Genomic DNA, 22,425 nt, shown 5'->3' on the forward strand with positions numbered 1-22,425 from the left:
TTCATCGATGATATTCTGATATATTCAAGATCAGAAGCGGAACACGATAAGCATCTCAAGATTATATTAAAAGTTTTATGAGAGAAGTAACTTTTCAGAAAGCTCAGTAAGTAAGAGTTTTGGTTATCCGAGATGGAATTTTTGGGACATGTTATGTAATGACCCGATAGTCAGGATTGTCGAAAAGTGCATTCCCGAGACTCCTTTCCTGTAAATCGGACTTGTAAATATTTATTAAAAATATTTACAAAGCTAGTTGTGTAGTTAATTAGGTTTTGGTTAAATGAAATTGCATGAATTAAGAGTAATTAGGTATAATGACTAAATTACATATAGAGTGAAAGTTGAATTATAGATTAAAGAAAAATTAAAGGGACTAAAGAAGCAATTATGCCATTGTTCTTTAATGAGGCTGCATAAGGTAAGATATTTATAAATTTAATATATATTATAATAAAATAAGTTTACTTAACATTTAAGTATATATATTATAATAATAAACTAATGTATAGTAAAATAAAATAAGTAAATGAATAAAAAAAGGAATAGAAAGCCAAAGCCAAACGAAAATATAAAGGAAAGAAAGAAAAAGAGAAAGAGAAAGAGAAAGAAAGATAAAGTTGACATCAGATAGCTCAGACTTTCTGGTTTGTATTTTTATAATCCGAACCTAGTTGTTAATTGTTGTATTTTAAATTAATGTATATGGTAAATGGTTAATGTGAGTATATATGGCACTTTGATTATTGAATTGATTTAAAGTTGATTGAATTGAATTGAATTGAATATATGTGTTAATGTGAAATTTGGATATTGAATATTGGTTGTATTTGGAAAGTGAAATTAAACTCTATTAACTATATCGGGCTGAGTCGGATATAGATGACATGCCATAGGATTGGAAGAGTTCAAGGATTTCTTCGACTTCGAGTCGATGAGACACTGGGTGCCAATTTACTTCGGTTTAACCGATGAGACACTGGGTGCCACTTTATATAGCGTTGGGCACATCTTGTTGAGAATTTATGTTTAGATGATAATGATTGCCTTAGATTTCGTAATCGAATCTGTGTTCCAAATGTTGCTGATTTGAAATAGTTGATACTTTGCAAATCTCACGATAGTCCCTTTGCTATGCATCCTGGTGGTGCGAAAATGTATCGTGACATGTGGGAAACGTATTAGAGGTCCGATATGAAAAGAGAGATCGTCGAATATGTCGCCAAATGCCTAACTTGTCAATGGGTAAAAGCCGAATATCAAGTTCCCACTAGACTCTTACAACCCATCTTTATTCTAGAGCAGAAATGAGAACGAATAACTATGGATTTTGTAGTTGGTAGACCTTTATCTCCGAACAAAAGGAATGTCATATGGGTGATAGTTGACCAATTGACGAAGTCAGCCCATTTTTCGGCGATTAGAATTGATTGGTCATTTTTGAAGTTGACTGAAGTCTACATTCACAAGATAGTTGGACTGCAAGATGTACCTGTGTTTAATATCTTCGACCGAGATCCTTGTTTTACCTCGAGATTCTAGAAATAGTTGCATGAATCTTTAGGTACGAAATTTAATTTTAGCACAGCATTCCATCCCCAGTCTGATGGTCAATCGGAGCGGGTAATTCAATTATTAGAATGTAACAACCCAGTTTCCAGTAGTGTCAAAAATTACGGTTCTGAAATGTCATTGTTTTTAAAATGTGTTTGTAGATATTAATATTTAATATTTATGACACTAGTATAGAAACATATTAAAGTTGGTCTAGTAATATTGCTTAATTGATAGTAAATTAAGGTACAAGTGTCATGATACTAAAGTCAGTGGAGTTGAAAATTACGATTTTAAGATCTCGTTTCCATAAACCGAGTCAGTAAATATTATTAAATAATATTTATGAGTTAATTATAATTTTATATTAAATTTTGATTGGATAAATTTGCTAATTGGACAATTAGTAAAAGTAGAAGTGTATCGGTTCTAAAGTCAGTGGTTTTGAAAATTGAGGTATCCGGACCTCGTTTCCGTATACCGGACTCGTAATATTATTATTAAATATTTATGAAGTTAATTTGTAAACAAATTGAATTTTGGCTAGGTAATTTCGTAACTTAGTGCTTAATTTAAGTACAGGGATTAAATTGCATAAGAGATAAAAATGCAATTTATAAAAATATTATAGTTTGGAATTTAATAAAGGGGATAAGTGGCAATTAACCACTAAATTTCTTTGTGTGATCGTTTAGCATATGCATATATTTAATAATATATATGCATATTATTAAAAGAAAAGAAATAGTATATAAAAAAAGGGAGATTTAGTAAGTTAAAATGGTGGTGGTTGGTAAAAAGCAACATTTTTGTTTCTTTTCATTCTCCAACCATTTGAAGCAAAATTGGCAGGAGGGGAGAAACGCACAGCCTTAGGGCTTGAAAGTTTCAAGCTTAAATTGGTTAGTACGATTTAGTCATTTTCTCGTAATTTTTATGTTTTTGGAATCCCGGTACTATAAACTACTTGACCCATGTGGTAATTTTTGTTATTGTTAAAATTTGAGGATGTTACTTTAGTTGAATGTTTGAAGTTCTGGTGTTAAATAGTTAACTTTTAAGTTTCAATATGAAAATTGACTAATTCGTAAAGTGAAAATTGTTAATTTTGAACATAGGAACTAAAATTGTGAATATATCAAAATTGATATGAAATTTTTATAATTATTGATAATAGAAGGCTGTTGAAGGATGAATTTGAAATGAGTTTAAAAATCGAAGCTCAAATATGAAAGCTACATGTTTCATTGCATATCTCTTATGGTATTTAAATTGCATACTTGACTATTTCGTGATATCTTTAAATATTCAGATCATAGAAATGTCACAGGGTTTTATTCAACTTATGATTTATTTTCTATTGTGTGCATAGGTTAGGTATTCATTGATCCAATTGTTGACTCAGCATCGAGTGGAAAATCCCAAGCTCAACGTTGGTGAATGGTTCTTCTTGGTCTTGGCATGTACCTAGGATGTTTAATATTTTAAATGGTCATTTTATATTTATCTAGTTTTGAATTGTGAATTTGAGGTGTCAATTGTGACATATTAGTTAGTCACTTAGGATGATTGTTTTAAATAATGATTTGGGTTCAAATTATATGTTTTTGTATAGGTTAAATTTTGGTTTAAATGGTAGCTTTAGCATAAATGTTTCATGGATAAATTTCTTGTTTAGAAGACATTTTCCAAGAGCACACGGCCTGGCGCACGACCGTGTGCCACACATAGGCTGGTGGCACGATCGTGTAGTCTATAAAGTTTTTTTTGTGATTTTATTGCACACTGGTTCAGTGAGTTACACAGTTTGCTCACACGGTCATGTAAGCCATCCACACGACCGTATGACTCTCACACACGGCCATGTGGCCAAACCCACACGGGCTAGGCATTTTTGCACTGTTTGGGGACACGATGGTGTGTCCCCTACACAAATTCTTTTTTTATTTACTCTAGTAACTTCAATTTATAACTTGAAGAGATTTATTGATGCACATATTCGTGCTCGTTTGTGATTATTTATTAATTGTTTGTGAGCTTGAACTATATACAGTTTATAATGAGGAGATTTTTGTTCATAGTATCCTTTTGCTTAAGTCCGACGACCGGGTTAAGCTAAAGGTGTTACAATTAGTATTATCAGAGCTACAGGTTTAGCTAATTCTCAGACTAAATCGAGCTCAAAAATTGAGTCTAGAGATACATGCCAAGGTTGAGTCTAGTTTGTGTCGGGATTTGGATGTTAATCGTAAATTATTGTCTTGTATTTGAAAATGTTTAACGAGTCAAAATATGTTATTGAAATAGAAAATTTTCGCACACTTGGAAAAAGAATTGCCACCCTTAATTCACAACCTTTACCTAAGTGAACTAAGAAGTCTCGAAGATCATGGAAGGCAACTCCACTGAAAGTCAGGTAAAAAAATGTTATCAGTGCAAATCTCTAAAACATTTTGCTCGAGTTTGCTCAAAAAATAATAAGAATGTTCCTGCTACTATTCAGAGCTCTATCCCTGCAGTCAGAGTTCAAGAAATAATTATTGGCCGCCCAGTAGCACAGGGATTCGGTACGTATTGTTATGATTTAGGATCAATTTACTTGTTTATGAAATTATATTATTCGCATGATTGAGGATCAAAATAAGTTCATAAATATCATATAAATTGGATTGTGATTATGAGTACTAAATGTTAAGAATCAGACTGAATTGAATAGGCTAGAATTTCTAAATTTTGGTTGTCATTAGATAGTTGGTATAAAGTTTATTTGAAGCATGTTGTGACATATGGTAATTGATTAGCTGGAATACAATTTAAACCTAAAGAGAGTGATTTGGTCTGCTTGTAATGAAATAAGAAATGGATAATTTAATGATCATTTGAGACACGACAGAAACAATTGATATGCCTTAGGGCCTCAATGTTATGAAAACCATCGTTGTCGAGAATTCTGAGATGGTAAGTCATCGTTAGCGGACAACCCGGGGTGACGAGTCCATGTGCCTATCCGAGACCAAGTGTGGTTTGTAGAGTAAAAAAATATATATTCATAAAACAGCCAATCGGTGATGAAATGAAACTAACAGAAATTTGAAATATGACATCCTGTGATTTGGGTTAAAAATGAGTCTTAGGGGCTACTTGAATGCAAGTAAGCTTATAGACTCGAAAATTATTGAAATGTTAATGCAAAGATAAACATATGTATATGTGGAATATATATACTAAATGATCAATTACTGCTTGTGATTTGAATGGTAGGTTTAATCTCTTACGTGATAAAATAGAAAATAGTACAATTTAATTTATAGGTGGTACTCGATATGAAATTAAGTTGAATTATGACATATATATGGCATTAGAATGATGAATTGAGAATGTTAGGACGTAAATTGAATTTATAAGGAAATTGGAAACTGGTTATTAAAGTACAGGTTATGCTTCAGTTTATTAGATGATGCACTATGTATGCCAGTATAGTTGCTTCAGTATATTTGATGATGCACTGTGTGTGCCAGTATGCACTATATGTGCTAGTTTCCCTTACTTCGGTCTAGCCAATGATGCACTTATGCGTCAGTATGATTGGTTTCATTTTGTTCGAAGACGTATCACAATACTAGATTAAGATACAAATTGGTTGATCTATGTATTTGACTTAAGTTTAGGCAAGATCAATAAAGTTATAACATGTGAACAAGTTAAATGAAATATGAATTGGGTTGATATCGTGATTGACGATTCGAATGTAAATTGTGATATATGAATATCGATAGCATGCGACAAACTATACGATCCAATTAAATGAGCCAATGATTGATAAGAACGGATAACAAACGAATTAATTGATTCGAAAATGAAAATATTAGTACCCCACCTCTTTTCAAGTAAATTTCAGGGACGAAATTTCTTAAAGGGGGAGAATTGTAACAACCCGGTTTCCAATGGTGTCAAAAATTATGGTTCTGAAATGTCATTTTCGTAAAATGTCTTCGCAAATATTAATACTTAATATTTATGATACTAGTATAGAAACATATTAAAGTTGGTCTAGTTATTTTGCTTAATTGATAGTAAATTAAGGTACAAGTGTAATGATACTAAAGTGAGTGGAGTTGAAAATTACAATTTCGAGATCCCATTTCCATAAATTGAGTTAGTCAATATTATTAAGTAATATTTACGAGTTAATTATAATTTTATATTAAATTTTGATCGAATAAATATCCTAATTGGACAATTAGTAAAAGTACAAGTGTATCGGTTCTAAAGTAGGGGTGAGTAAAACTCGATCCGACTCGAAAAAAATGAAAAAAAATTCGAATTTCGAGTTAAACGAATCGAGTTATTCGAATCAACTCGAATTTTTTTTTCAAATTTCAAGTTCGAATTGAGTTGAGTTTTCGAATTCGAATAACTCGAATAATTCGAATAATTTGAATATCAAACTATAATTTTTTACATTTTTACCCTAAACTTCCAAACCTTTTTACTTTTCCCTCAAAACTTTTACTCCTTCCCACTTTTCCCCCAAAACTTTTACTCCCCTCCCCTCCTAACCCCCCAATGTACCCAAAATCCATTTCCCACCAAAATTTTACTCTTCCATTTACTTTTTCTCAAAATTTTACTCCCAAAAACCCTCAAAACCTTTTATTTTCCCCCAAAATTTTTACTCCCTCACACTTTTCCCCTAAAACTTTTATTCTCTTCCCATCCCACCTCCTATCTACCCCAAACCCTCCCCCCTCCAATTTTTTTTAATATTTTCCCTCCAAAATTGTACTCCCCCTATTTACTTTCCCTCAAACTTTTATTCCCCAAAACTTTTTATTTTCCCCCTAAACTTTTACTTCTCACCCTTTACTCTCAAATTAAAAATCAAAATTATCCAAAAAAAATCACTAAACATAAATAGTAATAATTTTATTTATATCTACTATTTATATTATTAAATTAAATTTCACATTTTATATTATTTATATTATTGAATTGTTTAGTCATATTAAATATTTATATTAAAATTGAATTATTAATTATGCCATAAAATATCCGTGTTAAAATTTTATTTTGGTATCAATTTCACATTTTATTTTTAAAATAACTTTTATTAAAAAAATAATATTTTTACATTTAATATATTTTTTAATTCCAAAATACATAGTGACAAAAATTTGAAGATAATTGAAACAACTAAGCAAGCAAAGAAGGTAACCAATATATAAAAAATTAATAAATAAATTATGAGGTGATGAAAGTTAATAAAAAAATTGATTAAGGTGGACAAATTTTATTACGATGGGTGACAGTGGTTACAAGGACCCAAAAATATTTTTTAAAATTTAACTCTAACAAATATATTCGATTCGGTTAGATTCGAATTCCATCTCACTCGACTCGATTCGAGAAAACTTCAAATAAAGTTAGGATGATAAAATGAGATTTGAAAACTCGATTAACTCAAAAATTTTTTATTCGATTCAATTCGATCGAATGCTCACCCCTATTCTAAAGTTAGTAGTTTTGGAAATTGAGGTATCGAGACCTCATTTTCGTAAACTGGACTCGTAAATATTTTTATTAAATATTTATTGAGTTAATTTGTAAACAAATTGAAGTTTGGTTAGGTAATTCTATATACTTAGTGCTTAATTTAAGTACAGAGACTAAATTGTATAAGAGGTAAAAGTGCGATTTATAAAAAAGATTATAGTTTAGAATTTAATAAAGGGGCTAAAGTGGCAATTAACCACTAAATTTCTTTGTGTGGTCGTTCAACATATGTATATATGTTATAATATATATATATATGCATATTATTAAAAGAAAATAAATAGTATAAAAAATGGGACGATGGTGGTTGGTAAAAAGAAACATTTTTGGTTCTTTTTATTCTCCAACCATTCGAAGCAAAATTGGCATGAGGGGAGAAGCGTACGACCTTAGGGCTTGAAAGTTTCAAGCTTAAATTGGTTAGAACGATTTAGTCTTTTTCTCGTAGTTTTTATGTTTTCGAAATCCCAGTACTATAAGCTAATTGGCCCATGTGGTAAATTTTGTTGTTGTTCAAATTTAAGGATGTTACTTTAGTTGAAACTTTGAAGTTCTGGTGTTCAATGGTTAACTTTTCAGCTTAGATATGAAAAATGACTAATTCGTAAAGCGAAAATTGTTAATTTTGAACATAGGGACTAAATTGTGAATATATCAAAATTGATATGAAATTTCTATGATTATTGATAATATAAGGCTGTTGAAGGATGAATTTGAAATGATTTTAAAAATCAGAGCTCAAATATGAAAGTTAAGCTTGTTTCGGTTTTAAAGACTAAATTGAATAAAATGTAAAATGTTAGGGAAATTGTTAAAAATGTTATTAGGAAGAAATATGCACTATATTGATTGTTATAAGACACTCGAGACTAATAATTGAAATAAATTATTATATAGATCGAGATTTAAGCTAACTGGGGGATAGTTGGGGAAAAAGCCAATTTTTGGTAGATTAGTTCTCAGCATTTTGTGTGTCGCTATTTTTGTCAGGTAAGTTCATATGGGACTTACTTTATTAATTAATGATGCATTATTATTTTTTTGCTTAATATTTGAATTGCTATTTATATAATTTTTTTGGCATCAAAGGATTAAATCAAAATATATGTATTAAATGATTACGATATGAATAGCTCGAAGTTTACTGTGAGCAAATTCTTGGTTTGATGTTTATTAAATTCTATATGTTATGATATTTTATATTATTTATTTTTGCAGTCCAATGCTAAGAAAGAATTGATTTATCTTGAAGTAGTTTATATGGAATTGATTTGCATATATTAATCGGATTAAAATTGAGCAAGAGTATGTTTGTATCTTTGTAACATTTGATATGCTTTAGATGCTAGAAAAAAGTATGTTTCAAATGCTATCAAAGTAAGTTTTAAATGTTGTCCAAAATATGTTTTTAAATGTCATCCAAAGCATGTTTTAAGAATTGTCCAAGCTGAACATTTCTATTATGTTTATGCTAAATTAAATGATAGGATTAATTAAGTGTTTACGTCTATTTTAATGCTGATATTATAGGTGAATAAGTGTTTTTCCAAAGCTAGTTATATCTAATATGTTTCATGTCAATTTAATGTTTTACATGATTTACTTGCTATATTATCGTTTCAATGGGAAGGATAAACGAGTGTAATTCAAGGTTGTTCAAATATTGTTGTTTTACACTATTCGGTTATTATTATTTGAGTGTTCGTTGATACTGTAGTTTGAATATTATAAAGTGGGTGAATGTTATAAACTATGTTGTATGTATGTTCAATTCTAATGTTCAAAGGTTGGTGTTTCTATAGCCCAAACTATTTTGTTTGTTGCTTTTAGATATATATTGCATTATTTGTATTTGGTAAGTATATAAGGTGAGTTGGTGTTTTGAAATAATATGGTGTAATTTTAAATTTGAATCGAAACAATGTGATCGAATAGTTTTCTGTGACAAGAAATTAGATTGAATAGCTGTAAAAATAATGTGCATTGTATGTGAACTTAGTTTTGTAATGGAATTGAGACGTTGGTTTTGTATAAGTGGGCATGCCATTGAATAAGAAATGCTTATGACTACATGTCGGGGCGTGCTGGGCACCCCATTTGTCTATTATACCAACCAGTGTTGGGCACATCTATTGTCGGTTATACCGACCAGTGCTTGGTACATCTATTATTGGTTTTACCGACCAGTGCTGGACACATCTATTGTTGATTATATTGACCAATGCTACGCATATCTATTGTCAATTTTACCCTAGTCTTGGGCACATTTATTGTCGATTTTACTAGCCAGCGCAAGGCATAATTCATTATTACGGATTTATCCGTCAGACACTGGGTGCCAAATTGGTGTGTCGGTTGGATTCGCATAAACGTCCGAGTTCTAGTCACGTTAACAAAGAAAACGAACAGAAGAGATGGGAATCAGAATTAACATGTGAATAATGAATGATACTAAAGTTAGAATGAAATAAGATATATATTTTTATTGAGTAAAGAAATTAAAGTGAGATGCTTATTATTAGAAACTCTAGAGAGATTTGATGAATGTAGTTCCAAAAACATGAAAGCTACATGTTTCCTTGCATATCTCTTATGGTATTTAAATTGTGTACTTGACTATTTCGTAATATATTTAAATATTCGGATTATAGAAATACCACAGGGTTTTTCTCAACATATGATTTATTTTATGTTGTGTGCACAGGTTAGGTATTCATTGATCCGATTGTTGACTCAGCATCTAGTAGGAAATCCCGAGCTCAACGTTGGTGAATGGTTCTTTTTATTCTTGGCATGCACCTAGGATGTTTAATGTTTTAAATGGTCATTTTATATTTAGCTAGTTTTGAATTGCGAATTTGAGGTGTCAATTGTGACATATTGGTTAGTCACTTAGGATGATTGTTTTAAATAATAATTTGAGTTTAAATTAAAGTCTTTTGTATAGGTTAAAGTTTGGTTTAAATGGTAGTTTGTGGCATAAGTGTTTCATGGATAAATGGTTTGTTTAAAAGAAATTTTCCAAGTGCACACGGTCTGGCACACGACCGTGTACTACACAGGGGTTGGTGGAACGATTGTGTGGTCTATAAAGTTCTTTTTTGTGATTTTATTGCACATGGGGTCAGTGAGTTACACGGTCTACTCACACTGCCATGTAACCCATCCACATGATCGTGTGGCTCTCACACACGGCCATGTGGCCAAACCCACACGGATTGGGCTTTTTCGCGCGATCTGAGGACACGACCGTGTGTCCCCTACTCAAATTCTTTTTTTTACTCCAATAGCATCAATTTATAACCGGAAGAGATTTATTGATGCACATATTCATGCTCGTTTGTGATTATTTATTAATTGTTTGTAAGCTTGAATTGTATATTATTTATAATAGAGTGTGTTAGCTCTAGTTTTTCAAGTATTTTCATATAACAAAAAGTATATTAAAAATTCCCTACTTAAGTTTGCAAAAGTTGTTTATAGGTCCTTAAAATTATTTTCAAAGTGTTGGATAAAATAAACTTTAAAAATCCTTGAATTAGCTTATTTTTAATGAGTTTTTGAAGTCAGAAAGACTCAGTAGAACTCAAGATGGAAAGACCTTGAAAAAGCTACAAAATTCTAGCGGTAGAACTGGGAGTTCTACCAATACAACTCTGGGTTCTATCGATACAACCCGAACTTCTTCAGTATAACGTACTCCAGTAAGCCTGGTAGTTTTTTCCTGGGACTTCTACTGATACCCTAGTCCGATCTATTGATACAACTAGAGTTCTACCGATACCTTGAGGACTTCTACCGAAACAAGTCAAGACAGTAGCCAAAGTTCAACATCCCTTGCACTTCTATCGATACTCTGATGGGTTCTACCGATACCAAATGAAACCATCAGAATTTTACCGGTACAATAGGACTTATGCCGATAAAATGAGCCTAATGGCTATATTTTGGAAAGACTTCTACCGATACAAGTTTCCTTCTATCGATACAATAAAGCTGCAGACTACATTTAATGTTAGTTTTTATGGCTATAATGACTCTATTTTGTTTCTAACGGCTACAAACGTCCACAAGGTTGTTAGAGGACTTTAATACAAGGTCAAGGCTCTCCATTGAAGTTAAGAAAGACAAGAAACAAGTGCCTAACTTCCAAGAACTCAATTTTTTAATCTTTCTCAATCTTTTACTAAATATTTCTTGTACATACTTGTGGGTTAAGTTTTCTATCATTCTTTCAAGTGTTGTAACTTTTTGTGAGAGTGCTTAGTTGATGATTATCTACCTTTTAGAGGTATCATCTTATTCATCATTACTTTTCTCTCATTTGTGAGGTGTTACTTAAGGTTTTGGGTAGAAAACCTTAAGGGGAAGTGGTTCTATCTTACCTTTGAAAAGATAAGGCTTTGTAAGGTTAAACCTTGTCTTTAAAGGTTCAAATCTAGTGGACTTGGGAAATCCTTAGTTGAGGAAAGCTAAAGTAGTGGATGTAGGCAATTGAGGTCGAAACACTATAAATACTTGAGTCATTTTATTTTTGCCCTTTCCTAAAAACGTTTAATACACCAATTCACCCCCTCTTGGTGTATTTCGATCTCAATAGGGTGATTTTTGTTTGTAGCATCCTTTTGCTTGAGTCTAGCGACCGGGTTGAGCTGAGGGTGTTACAATTAAGATATGTTGCGAGCCTATGTTATCGATTTTGAATCAAGCTGGGAACAATATTTGCCATTAGCCAAATTTGTGTATAATAATAGTTTCCAATTAAGTATTCAAATGGCTCTGTATGAAGCATTGTATGGTCAATGGTCAACAGTGCAGAACGCCCATTTGTTGGTCAGAATTAAGTGAGAGAAAGATCATCGAGTCAGAATTTATTCAGGAAACTAAAGATCTAGTTAAACTGATTAGGGATAGACTAAAGGCAGCAACAGATAGGTAGAAATCGTATGTTAATTTGAAACGGAGAGATATCGAGTATTAAATGGGAGATAAAGTATTTCTAAAGGTTTCTCCATGGAAGAAGGTTCTAGATTTGGTCGTAAAGGGAAGTTGATCCCTGGATTCATCGGACCATATGAAATTACCGAAAAAGTGGGACAAGTTGTTTATCGCGTAGCTTTACCATCAGAATTGCAAAGGGTACATGGCGTATTTCATGTATCCATGCTCAAATGATATCATTTGAATCCTTCTCATATTATCCCGATGGAAGAAATCGAAATTCAACCTGACTTATCCTTTAAGGAGGAACTGGTTGAAATTTTGGCTCGCAAAGTTAAAGAATCGAGGAATAAACGTGTTCTACATGTATAAGTTTTGTGGCACAATCACAGTGTGGAAGAAGCGACTTGGGAGCCTGAGGAAATAATGAGGTCCCAATACCCCCACCTCATTTTAGGTAAATTCTGGGACAAATTTTCTTAAGAGGGGTGTTGTAACGACCCAAAAGTCAATGGTGTCGAAAAATGTAATTTTGGCACCTCGTTCCCTTAAATTGGGCCTATAAATATTTAAATATTATTTACGAAGTTATTATATAGGTGAATTGAATTTTGGATAGGTAAATTTGTCGAATTATTGATTAATTAGGGCCTAGGGACTACATTGTAAAAGTCTAATCATTATAAATTTTTAATTAGAAAAAGGATTAAGGATTCAAGTTCTAATTAACCAAATGACTAAAACAAAAAAAGAAACCATATTAAATTAAGTATTAGTGGACAGTGTGATTATGTTAATGTTAGTTGATTAAATTAAGTAACAAAATAACATTAAGGTTAATTAACTTAATTAACAAAGTTAACTAAGCTATACAAATTACAAGAAAGTGGAAAAAGAGAATAATTTTACCTTCTTCAGCTGAACTGAGGTAGAAAATAAATAGCTCCACGACATTTAAGGGGTTTTGAAGCTTTTAATCAACAATTGGTTAGTGCAATTTAGTCATTTTCTTGTTATTTATCTGTTTTTGAGGCCATTGGAGCTTTATTTAGCTAGACCATTTACCAATTTCTAAAACTACTAAAGTGTTGAAAGTTTTCATATCTTAGAATTGAAAGTTTTAGGTGTTAAATTTATAGATTTTAAGCTTAGATATGAAAAAGGACTAAATTATAAAGCTTAATTGATTTTTCATACATTAGGAACTAAACTGAATAAATGGAAAATTTGATTATTTAAATGATAATTAAGAAGTCCCAAGTAGACAATAGTGAAATTTAATTTTAAATTGGAGTTTTAATTTGAAAGTTATGTTAGTTCTCGTTTTAGGGACTAAATTGAATAAAATCTAAAATTTTTATAAAATAATAATTAATTGTAAAATTTTTGTATATTGATGTTGTTGTATGTTTATACTAATTCAGAGCTAACGTTGAGTCGGATTCCTCGAGAAGGAAAGGAAAAGCTAAAGTCATAGACAAATAGCTTAGAGTTTCCGTTTTGTATTTCTACAATTCGATTTGCTTAAATTGTTGCATAATTACATTGTATAAAATGGTAAGATATTGAGGTAAGTTGAGATTTATTAATTGAATTGAATGGACATGAAAATACTTGATTTTTGAAATGGGGACTAAATTAAATAAAATTAAAAATAGTGTAAATTGATTAAAGTGTGAAATTGACTTTGAATTGGGTTGATTCATGCAATTATACATATGAAATGACTATTTTGTTGATGAATTGCTAAATTGGAATATATTTGGAATTGAATGGTTGTTTTCCTATTAATTGTTCGAATAGAGTCGGATATAATTGGCATACCATATCATAGATTGAGTAAAAGTTACTTTGACTACATTTCGATGAGTGTTGGGTACAATTTTTACTTCGATTATATCGATGAGCGCTGGACGTAATCTATTTACTTCGAAATTGTCCGATGAGGCATTGGGTGCCAAATTGGTGTGTTGGTTAGATTTGCGTTTCCGTTCGAATCCGAGCCAGGTTAATAAGGACTTAAAAAGTAAAATTTGAAAATGGTATTTGATATGACACAATTTGTTGTAGTAGATTAGGCCTAATTCTATACTTAACAAGCTGGTCTTATAGCATATTAACATAGTTTTTATGTATTTGAAAATGAGCATTTTTATGTATTTTATGACCTTTTAGGCCAATCTAGGACTAAGGGAATACTAACATGTTGATTAAGTGTGTCGGACATCATTCGAGGGCAAAATGATAGTGGACTGCTCCCGATGCTGCAACACGAAGCTAGCATGTCTCAATACATCAAGCAGAATACCCAAGGAGCAATCTGTTGAGGATGTCGTGACACATGAGTGACAGTGTCATGACACAGCCCTAAAGATACCAAGAATAAAGCAAACTGCCTTTGATGTCACGATACATGCTTGAGGGCTTTATGACACAACTACGACAAGTGAATTTAATGAGCAAGGGTGTTTTCATCCACAAAACCTAAATTAACATGCTTAGTCGTCCTTACTTAACCTAATTAGGTCATAATACATGTAATTGCTAAAAAAACACATTAGGGGGATTAATTCTTAGGTTTTTATTTTGTTCTTAGTTTTTGCTTTAGCTTACGTTAGGTTCTTGTAACTGAAAGATCCTATTTCGAAGTGAGACTTTCGCAAGTGGAGATTGTTCTAGAGCCACGCTTTTATCGACAAATCCATGAGCATCTCTTTCATTTATTATATTCTTTATATCTCTTTCTTTAATATTTTTAATTGAATGTTTGTGTAAATATTATAATTAATTTATGCTTTATACATATTTTGCATGTTTCAACTGCCTTAACTGAATTAATTGATTGAAAGGTAGAGTTTAATTTAGATTGGTTGGATCTGGTTGAGTTCAATTAAACCTTGGGATTGTCAACCTTAGGAAGTCAATTAGGTAGGAATGAACTCCAAATCGATATTGCCTACCAATCATTACTTAGCAAATCAGTGGTTAGGGTAGGAAGAACTGAAACCCTAGGCTTGACAACCCTAGGAAGTCATATAGTATGGAATTAACCCGAAATCAGTATTGCCTATCCGTGAAAACCTTACCTTACCCCGATCTGAACTGTGTTATCGAGAGGCGAGTAGTTCTTGTCAACTAGTTAGGTTAATAGAAAATTGAGAAGCCCTGCTAGGTTAATTAGTAACCAACTATTTAGAACCCTACATTAATAATTAATCATGCAAAAAAAATTGGATCTAAGCTAAAGGAACTCGCATAGTCAAAACAAGGAATATGATAAGCTAATACATGAACTGAGGAGTAGATTTAGGTTTAGTTCAATTTATTTAGTTTATTGTTACTATTATTATCATATTGTTTCCAAATTAACACTACTAATTCATGAATTAAGTAGTTTAGTAGTTATTTTTGGGTAATTGGCTTAATAGTAGTTTTCCCTACACTACAATCCCTTGGGTACAATCCTTAGAGTACTTACCTACTTCGTTGTAACTATTTTACAACCTAACTTGTATACTTGCAGAACCTACTTAACTCTTATATTTGGTTGCAGTATTCACATTATAGACATTAGTACGTCTAGAGGCGGTCAGTATTTGAAATGAACGACTATTATGAAATACTATGTGACCGGATTATAAGCCAAAAAGATTGATATGAAATTGGATGAATCAATCGATTTGATTCAAAATATGATATGTTAATACGATTGATTCTAACTTAATCTTTTGAATATGTTAAATTGAACCATGACATCATTGATGCATTTGGCAATATGGTTTGCATTTGATAAGATAACATGATTATTGAATTGCATACATTAGCTTAACTTGCATTTGATACTTGAATTGTAGAAATACCATTGAGTTTATTACTCAACGTACGATTTTTTTTCCATGCACAGGGTAGGTTCAATACGAGATCTCAAGCATCGACTTCAGCATCCAGACAAAATTTCAGACCCAGCGAAGGTGAAATTCTTTTATTAGCTAATTGGCATATACCTACGACCGTCTATAAACATGTTATTGTTTATAGTTAAATACACACCAAAAATATATCGAATTAAATCGACGATGTCCGCAAACATACAAGTCAAATTGTAATATAGTACAGTAGCCAACGAAACACTAGTAAGTATTCCGAGAATAGTACCCAAGGGATTGTAGATTGGAGAAATTAATATTAAATTAATTACATAAAATAATTATCAATCTAATCGAGTCACAAATTAGTAGTGCGAATCCAAATTAAAATATCTATTAAACTAATTAAATTAACTAACATAAATTAACCTAATGGACTTTCCTATTCCTACTGTTGACAACACAAGCCTCTAGCCTATGATTGATTAAATCCCTAATTATATAATTAAATAATTAACTATCTTAGATTGAGCTATTTATCACCATTAGCTACGACTACCCTCCCAGTTCATCTTCACTATGGATTATCACCTAAGTCACCATTTTGGTCTCTTCTTAGGCATACAATACCATTCAAGTCTCACGTCTTGGCACAAGTTATACACGACATGATATCCTTTCGGTCTCACCTATCTCGATATTCTATTAAGGGCGTCACTCTTCTAATATACTAAGTACCATTGAATAAATAATCAATTTCAGATAAATAATTATTTAATAAATAAATTAGTTTAATAATCGAAGCATGAGAGATATAAAAAACACAATAATCAATTAGAATATTTATACTACGATTAATTGGTCGAATTAACAAAATATAAATAAAAGACTAGAAAAGAAGAGATATGAGAATGCTCATGAATATTATTGAAGCTTGGTGCCGGAGCAATCTCTACTCACAATTGTCTTTACATTGGAATAGAAAAGTTCTGACTACATGAACATGAAAAAAAATAAAACTGAATAGTAAATATGTCTGTCTAGGTCTGCCTACAATCTGGTGACCCTAAGGTTGCTTATATAGGCAATAGCCTACTTGGTGACCACTCAATCTCAAGATACACTTAGATACCAAAGAACAAGATATTCCGCTAAAAGCTAAGGTCCAAATAAGGAAATTCCCCAAAAGTGTTGTGAGAAGAATCAACAATATCATAGGTTTCCATCATCACGTCATCGAGACGTGGGAATGCTTCTCATCCCGATATCACCACCGTGCAAAATTTTCCCATTTCGATCACGTCGTTGTGACAAGGAGCGTGACGAGAGGAAGCTCCACGTCACGACATCAAGTGTGGTTTGGCCTTGGCAGCTTTGTTGGCTTATTGAGATCCTTGTCTCATGGTCCAATCATTATTCCTTGTATTCTTGAACTTGATTTGGCATCCTACACACTTAATTAGCTCATTAGTCACTCACGAGACACGAGTCGGCCTTATGGGTCATTGAAATAGCAGAAAATACGTAAAAACACTTATTTTATTAACTTTTAGTTCCTGACCTACTAATACCGAAAATGTAACAATTAATTATAAAATACCAAGAAAACAAGCTTGTTAAGTATAGAAGTGACTTAAAATAATTACTACAAGGGACATCAGGTCACTTACCCCCAAAATTAAGTCTTTGTTTGTCCTCAAGCAAATTAAACAAAATAAAAATCGACACTAAAGCTTAAAACAGAAAATAAACATGTAATAAAATGTACTTGAGCTAGCTTGGTACGAGATTGGATCGGAGCATCGACACTAGAAAATTTTATCTAAATATATAACTCTAGTTAGAAATTTAAACAATTCAAAGTTATTTACACCTAAACAAATTAGTTCAATAAGTTACAAAGTAAATAAGTTAAAGAAAATTAAATATATAGCTCCATCAAAATGTATATACGAATATAGTATTTATTTTTGCAAGGTACAGTCAGTTCAAATATTTTTTTCCTACTCGGTTTATTTTTTCCATGCTTTGAACTCTAATGCAGTAATATTTCCCCAATAATCCCGTATGTTTTTTTTTCATTTGTGCCAATACAATCGAGATTTTTTGCCGGCACTCTTTCTAAGGGTTATATTAGTCATACCGCACCGTTTCAATAACCAAGGATTTTACCGAATATTTTTCTTTTTAATTCGAACATCCTATACTTCTACAAATATATTTACCTATTTGTATCTACCTTTATTACTTGGTATATTTAATCTCTTTTTCCTATTTACAGTTTAATAAACTGAATTAATTAGTCTAAATATAAACAACCTAAATTATTTAATTTCAAGCTAAATTTACAATCTAAACTAACAACCTAGGTATATGTTCCTAACCAATCACTTGTATTTCTACAAGCTCAAGCAGAAATAAAACACATAAATTAAAAATGACTAAAAAAAATTAAATAACAGAAAATTTTAAAAAGTTTCCTATGTCACCCTCACACTTTATTCGGCACATTGTCCCTAATGTGATATAAAAAATAGCAGAAAGAGGGTACTCGATTAGCATGATACGTGCAATATAATTGGTGGGACTACTACTTTTGATTTTGTCTCGCTCTTGTAGTGCCATAAAAAAAATATGGGATTCCTATAAAGAAAAGCTAAACATAAATAGAGGTGTAAATGAACAGAACGTTCAATGAACTGTTCATGAACCGTTCGTATAATGTTCGTTTATGTTCATTTATTAAGCTAAATAAATGAGTATGAACAAAATTTTTATGTTCGTTTAATAAACGAACGAACGAGAACAGATGTGTGTTCGGTTCGTTTATGTTCACGAACAAGCTCGTTTATTGATTCATTTATTTATTAATGATATTTTCTTATAAAAATTCCATTAGTATATGTTAATAAAATTATCTTAAAACTCGATTATTGTTCCATTAGTATATATTAATAAAATTATCTTGGTTTGTATTTTTTCATGTATAATATAATTATTAATATTTATATTTGACTATTTTAGATCTAAACAATATATGTGTGTGTATGTATTTATTATTTGTTTGTTTGTTTATTATTTATTAACATTGTTCGTGAACATGTTCAATTATATGTTCATGAACATGTTTGTTTAATGTTCGTGAACATTAAACAAATGAACATGAACACACATAATTTTAAATAAACGAACATGAACAAAATTTTGAAATTTTTAACGAACACAAACTGAACACAAACAAGCTTAAAAATAAACAAACGAACATAAACAGAGGTTTATTCGTTCAAGCTCGGTTCATTTACAGCCCTAAACACAAACTATAGATATAATAAAGTAAAATTCTAATTATACTAACTAAAAAAAACAACCAAAAATAAAATAAGTCTTAAAAACATAATTCCAAAATAAAAATTAAAAATGTTTAGAATTAGTCAGAATCAAGCTTCAACTCTACATTATCTTCTTTCGGGTCGCCCACAATTCTGGATTTTCTTTGGGATCTTCTTCTAGGTCTACCAATGATATACCTCGAGGTCTTCCTCTAGATCCTCCTTTGGGTCTTTTTCTACCATTATCTTGTTGGATTCCATCTTTGCCTTGTATTTTGCTATTGATAACTGAAGTAGCCTAAACCCATTTTTCTATACATAGTTCTCGTAGATTGGTCCCGCTTTATGCATCCATTGAATTATCTATCCACTCAAATCTAGGTACGGCTTTAACTTAATAGCCCTCTTTCGTTTATAAATTCCCACAAGATGTTTCATACTCGGCTCTCGTATCGGATACTTCGTTGGTTGTGAGTAACGCTCCAATCATCCCATAGATACCTCACTATCTTAGAGGCGGAGAGAAAGAAACTTTTTTTCCCGAACAATTACCTTCATCCATGGTACATCCACTTGATGATTCTTCTCGGTCTCCTTTAAGGATGCATAAATTCCTCATTTTTATAGAGGGATTTTTCATTGAACTGCTCGAAAGTTATTTTCTAGCTCCCTTTCTCGGATGTTGGCATGGTTGTCTGTTATGGATTCACTGTCAAAAAGGTTGCTCCACATGATTTTGAGGCTACGGAACAGTTGAAAGGCTGAGAATTCATGGAATCTCGAAGAAAGGGATAGCGAAGGGTGTTCGGTTGCTTGTAGAGGCTTGAAGGGTGCAGTGTGTCTTCTAATAAAGACAATATATAGAGGTCATGTAAGGTTTTCCTTGTTGTGCAAACTTAAGGAATATCTCTGAAGATCGCGTCGCACCAAGAATGAAAAGTTGCCAAAAAAATGGCCTGCGTGGCTTGACATGGAGTAGATATGGCACGACATGATAGGAACTTTTCCCATATTTTTGTCACGAAGTGATCGTGTCACTCCACAAGGTATGCATAGTGCGAAACGAATCTGATTTTTCATGTTTCCTGCTTCAAAATGTGTGTGCTGCGCCATAAATTTTCTATGTTACGACACAACTTCGATTTAACCCCTCTGGGACTTGTCGAAATCCGTCAGTTGTCCATAATTGCTTTCAAATGACTCCTGACTCGTCCGTTGCTTCCGAAACCTATTTTCTTCCAATTCTAACATAAAATTAAAAATATAAATCCTAACAGCTAACTAACAATAAAAATAGGGAAAAATAAAATTTACAATAAAAAATTTAAAAATAAAATCCTTTTTCGGAGTGGGGACGATCTGTATCACCCCCAAAGAAGAACTTTCAATTGGTTCTCGAGACTTTGATCTGTTGTTTGTTCCACAGTCGATAAATCTGAACCAGTACTCTTGGTCGATTCTAAAGATATCGCATTATCTTCGAACGACACGACATCCAAATCACGAGCCACTTGGTGGCAAATCCGAGCCAACCCAAATTATTTTGCATGGTATTATTGGCACCTCCTCACCTCCATGCCGCAAGAAGCTTTGGTTGCCCGAGCTTTATCTTCATCATCGAACGAGAATGAGATAAAATCATTGGCTTCTTAGGCTAACACATTATCGATTATGATCAGAAAGTGTATCAATTCGTGTACACTTTCATTCAGAATTGGTTGAATCCTCTTCCTCTAATTTTACTGCTAATCTACTACTACCTCTATCTCTATATCTACATCTATGTTAACTGGATCGGAAATGTCTTTGGTTATATTCAATTTGTTCCCGTCTCCAGATCCAAACTCTTGTTTACTTTCCTGATTTAATTCCAAATGATTGTCAGTAGTACATGTTGGAAATCGTGTTTGGAAAACGCAACAGAAAATAAATTTAGGGAAAATCTAGAGTTTTAAATTTTGTTTTCCAAAACAAGAACTTTGTTGTGATATCTAAAGTAATAAACACTTAATCAAAATTCTACCTTTTCGATTCATTTAGAATGAATGCTTCAACCAAGTAGTCTTCTCCTCTATCCTCAAGTTCACGTCTGTCGAGTGTGGGCTCGCTTCGAATCAAAAAAATTTCACAAAAATTACTAGTGGGATAATTTCGCAATTTCTTTAAACTTTTAGACCAAGTTGTAAATAAGAAAAATATCTCTAGAAATTTTCTGAAATAATTTCTTCAGAGAATTTTATCTCTACCACTTTTTCTTGAATTCAAGTGTGTTAAAAATAATGACTCAAACCTCTCTTTATATAGGGAGAGTATAGAGAGTTCAACTATGATTAAACTTAATCACTTTAATATTAAATTAATAAAATAATATTAAGATAAGTATTAAATTAAATTTAATATTAAATCTATTAAAATAATATCATTTTTGGAATAATTAATCTGAAATCAAAATCTCTAGTTGAGTCCTAGTAAGAGTGTAATTCTTCCACTACTCAACCACAGAAGACACACTGTCGCCGACCATTTTCCCGCCATCAGAATATCGTCGTCGCAGCCCTCGGCACCCTGAGCAGGTTCAGTTTGGGCCAGCGACGACTCGACTGGTCTGGTCCAGCCACCAGATGGACCATTGGCCCAGTTTCACATGCCAGGCTCGATTCGACCAATTTTTGGGTCTTGGTCTCAATTTTTGACTCCCGAGCCCAATTTACGATCTCAGATCCAATTTTCAAGGTCAATTGCCCATTAGGCCAATTTTCTGACTTGAAAATTAATTTCCAAAAATATCATATTAATTTGATTAATTTAATTTTATTTGATCAAAATTAATTTTCCCAAAAATCACTTAGATTTTCCAAATTAATTTTTCAATAAAATTCTTTAATCAAATTCTATAGTTGAATAATTCTTATGACCGCCCAATTTAATTCCACGTCAAATAAATCAACTCAATTGAATTATTTCCAAAGTCATAAAATTTTCTTCTAATTCAAAAGCAATCCGGTCGAGATTTTGTTGAGCTAGAATAGGGACTAATCGGACATATAATTAGGGTCTAGCAATTGTAATTATGTCCAGAAGCATCATTCTGATAATTTGCAAGTACTTAATCATGGAGTCAGTCCACAAGAAGTATCATGATTGAAAACTCTTTATTGTATACTCTTTACGAAAGCAATTCA

General features: G+C 31.9%; 1 long non-coding RNA gene across 1 annotated transcript; it reads left to right on the top strand.

Moving 5' to 3' along the window:
• The first annotated feature begins 2,322 nt into the window (after positions 1–2,322).
• On the top strand, positions 2,323–10,041 carry LOC121218362 (uncharacterized). Its single transcript, XR_005914623.1, has 4 exons — positions 2,323–2,456; positions 2,927–3,970; positions 4,058–4,121; positions 9,812–10,041. It is a non-coding gene; the product is annotated as an uncharacterized lncRNA (long non-coding RNA).
• The last annotated feature ends 12,384 nt before the right edge of the window (positions 10,042–22,425 follow it).

This window comes from Gossypium hirsutum, chromosome D06 (assembly GCF_007990345.1).
Source record: "Gossypium hirsutum isolate 1008001.06 chromosome D06, Gossypium_hirsutum_v2.1, whole genome shotgun sequence".
In the NCBI taxonomy this organism is placed as follows: domain Eukaryota; kingdom Viridiplantae; phylum Streptophyta; class Magnoliopsida; order Malvales; family Malvaceae; genus Gossypium; species Gossypium hirsutum.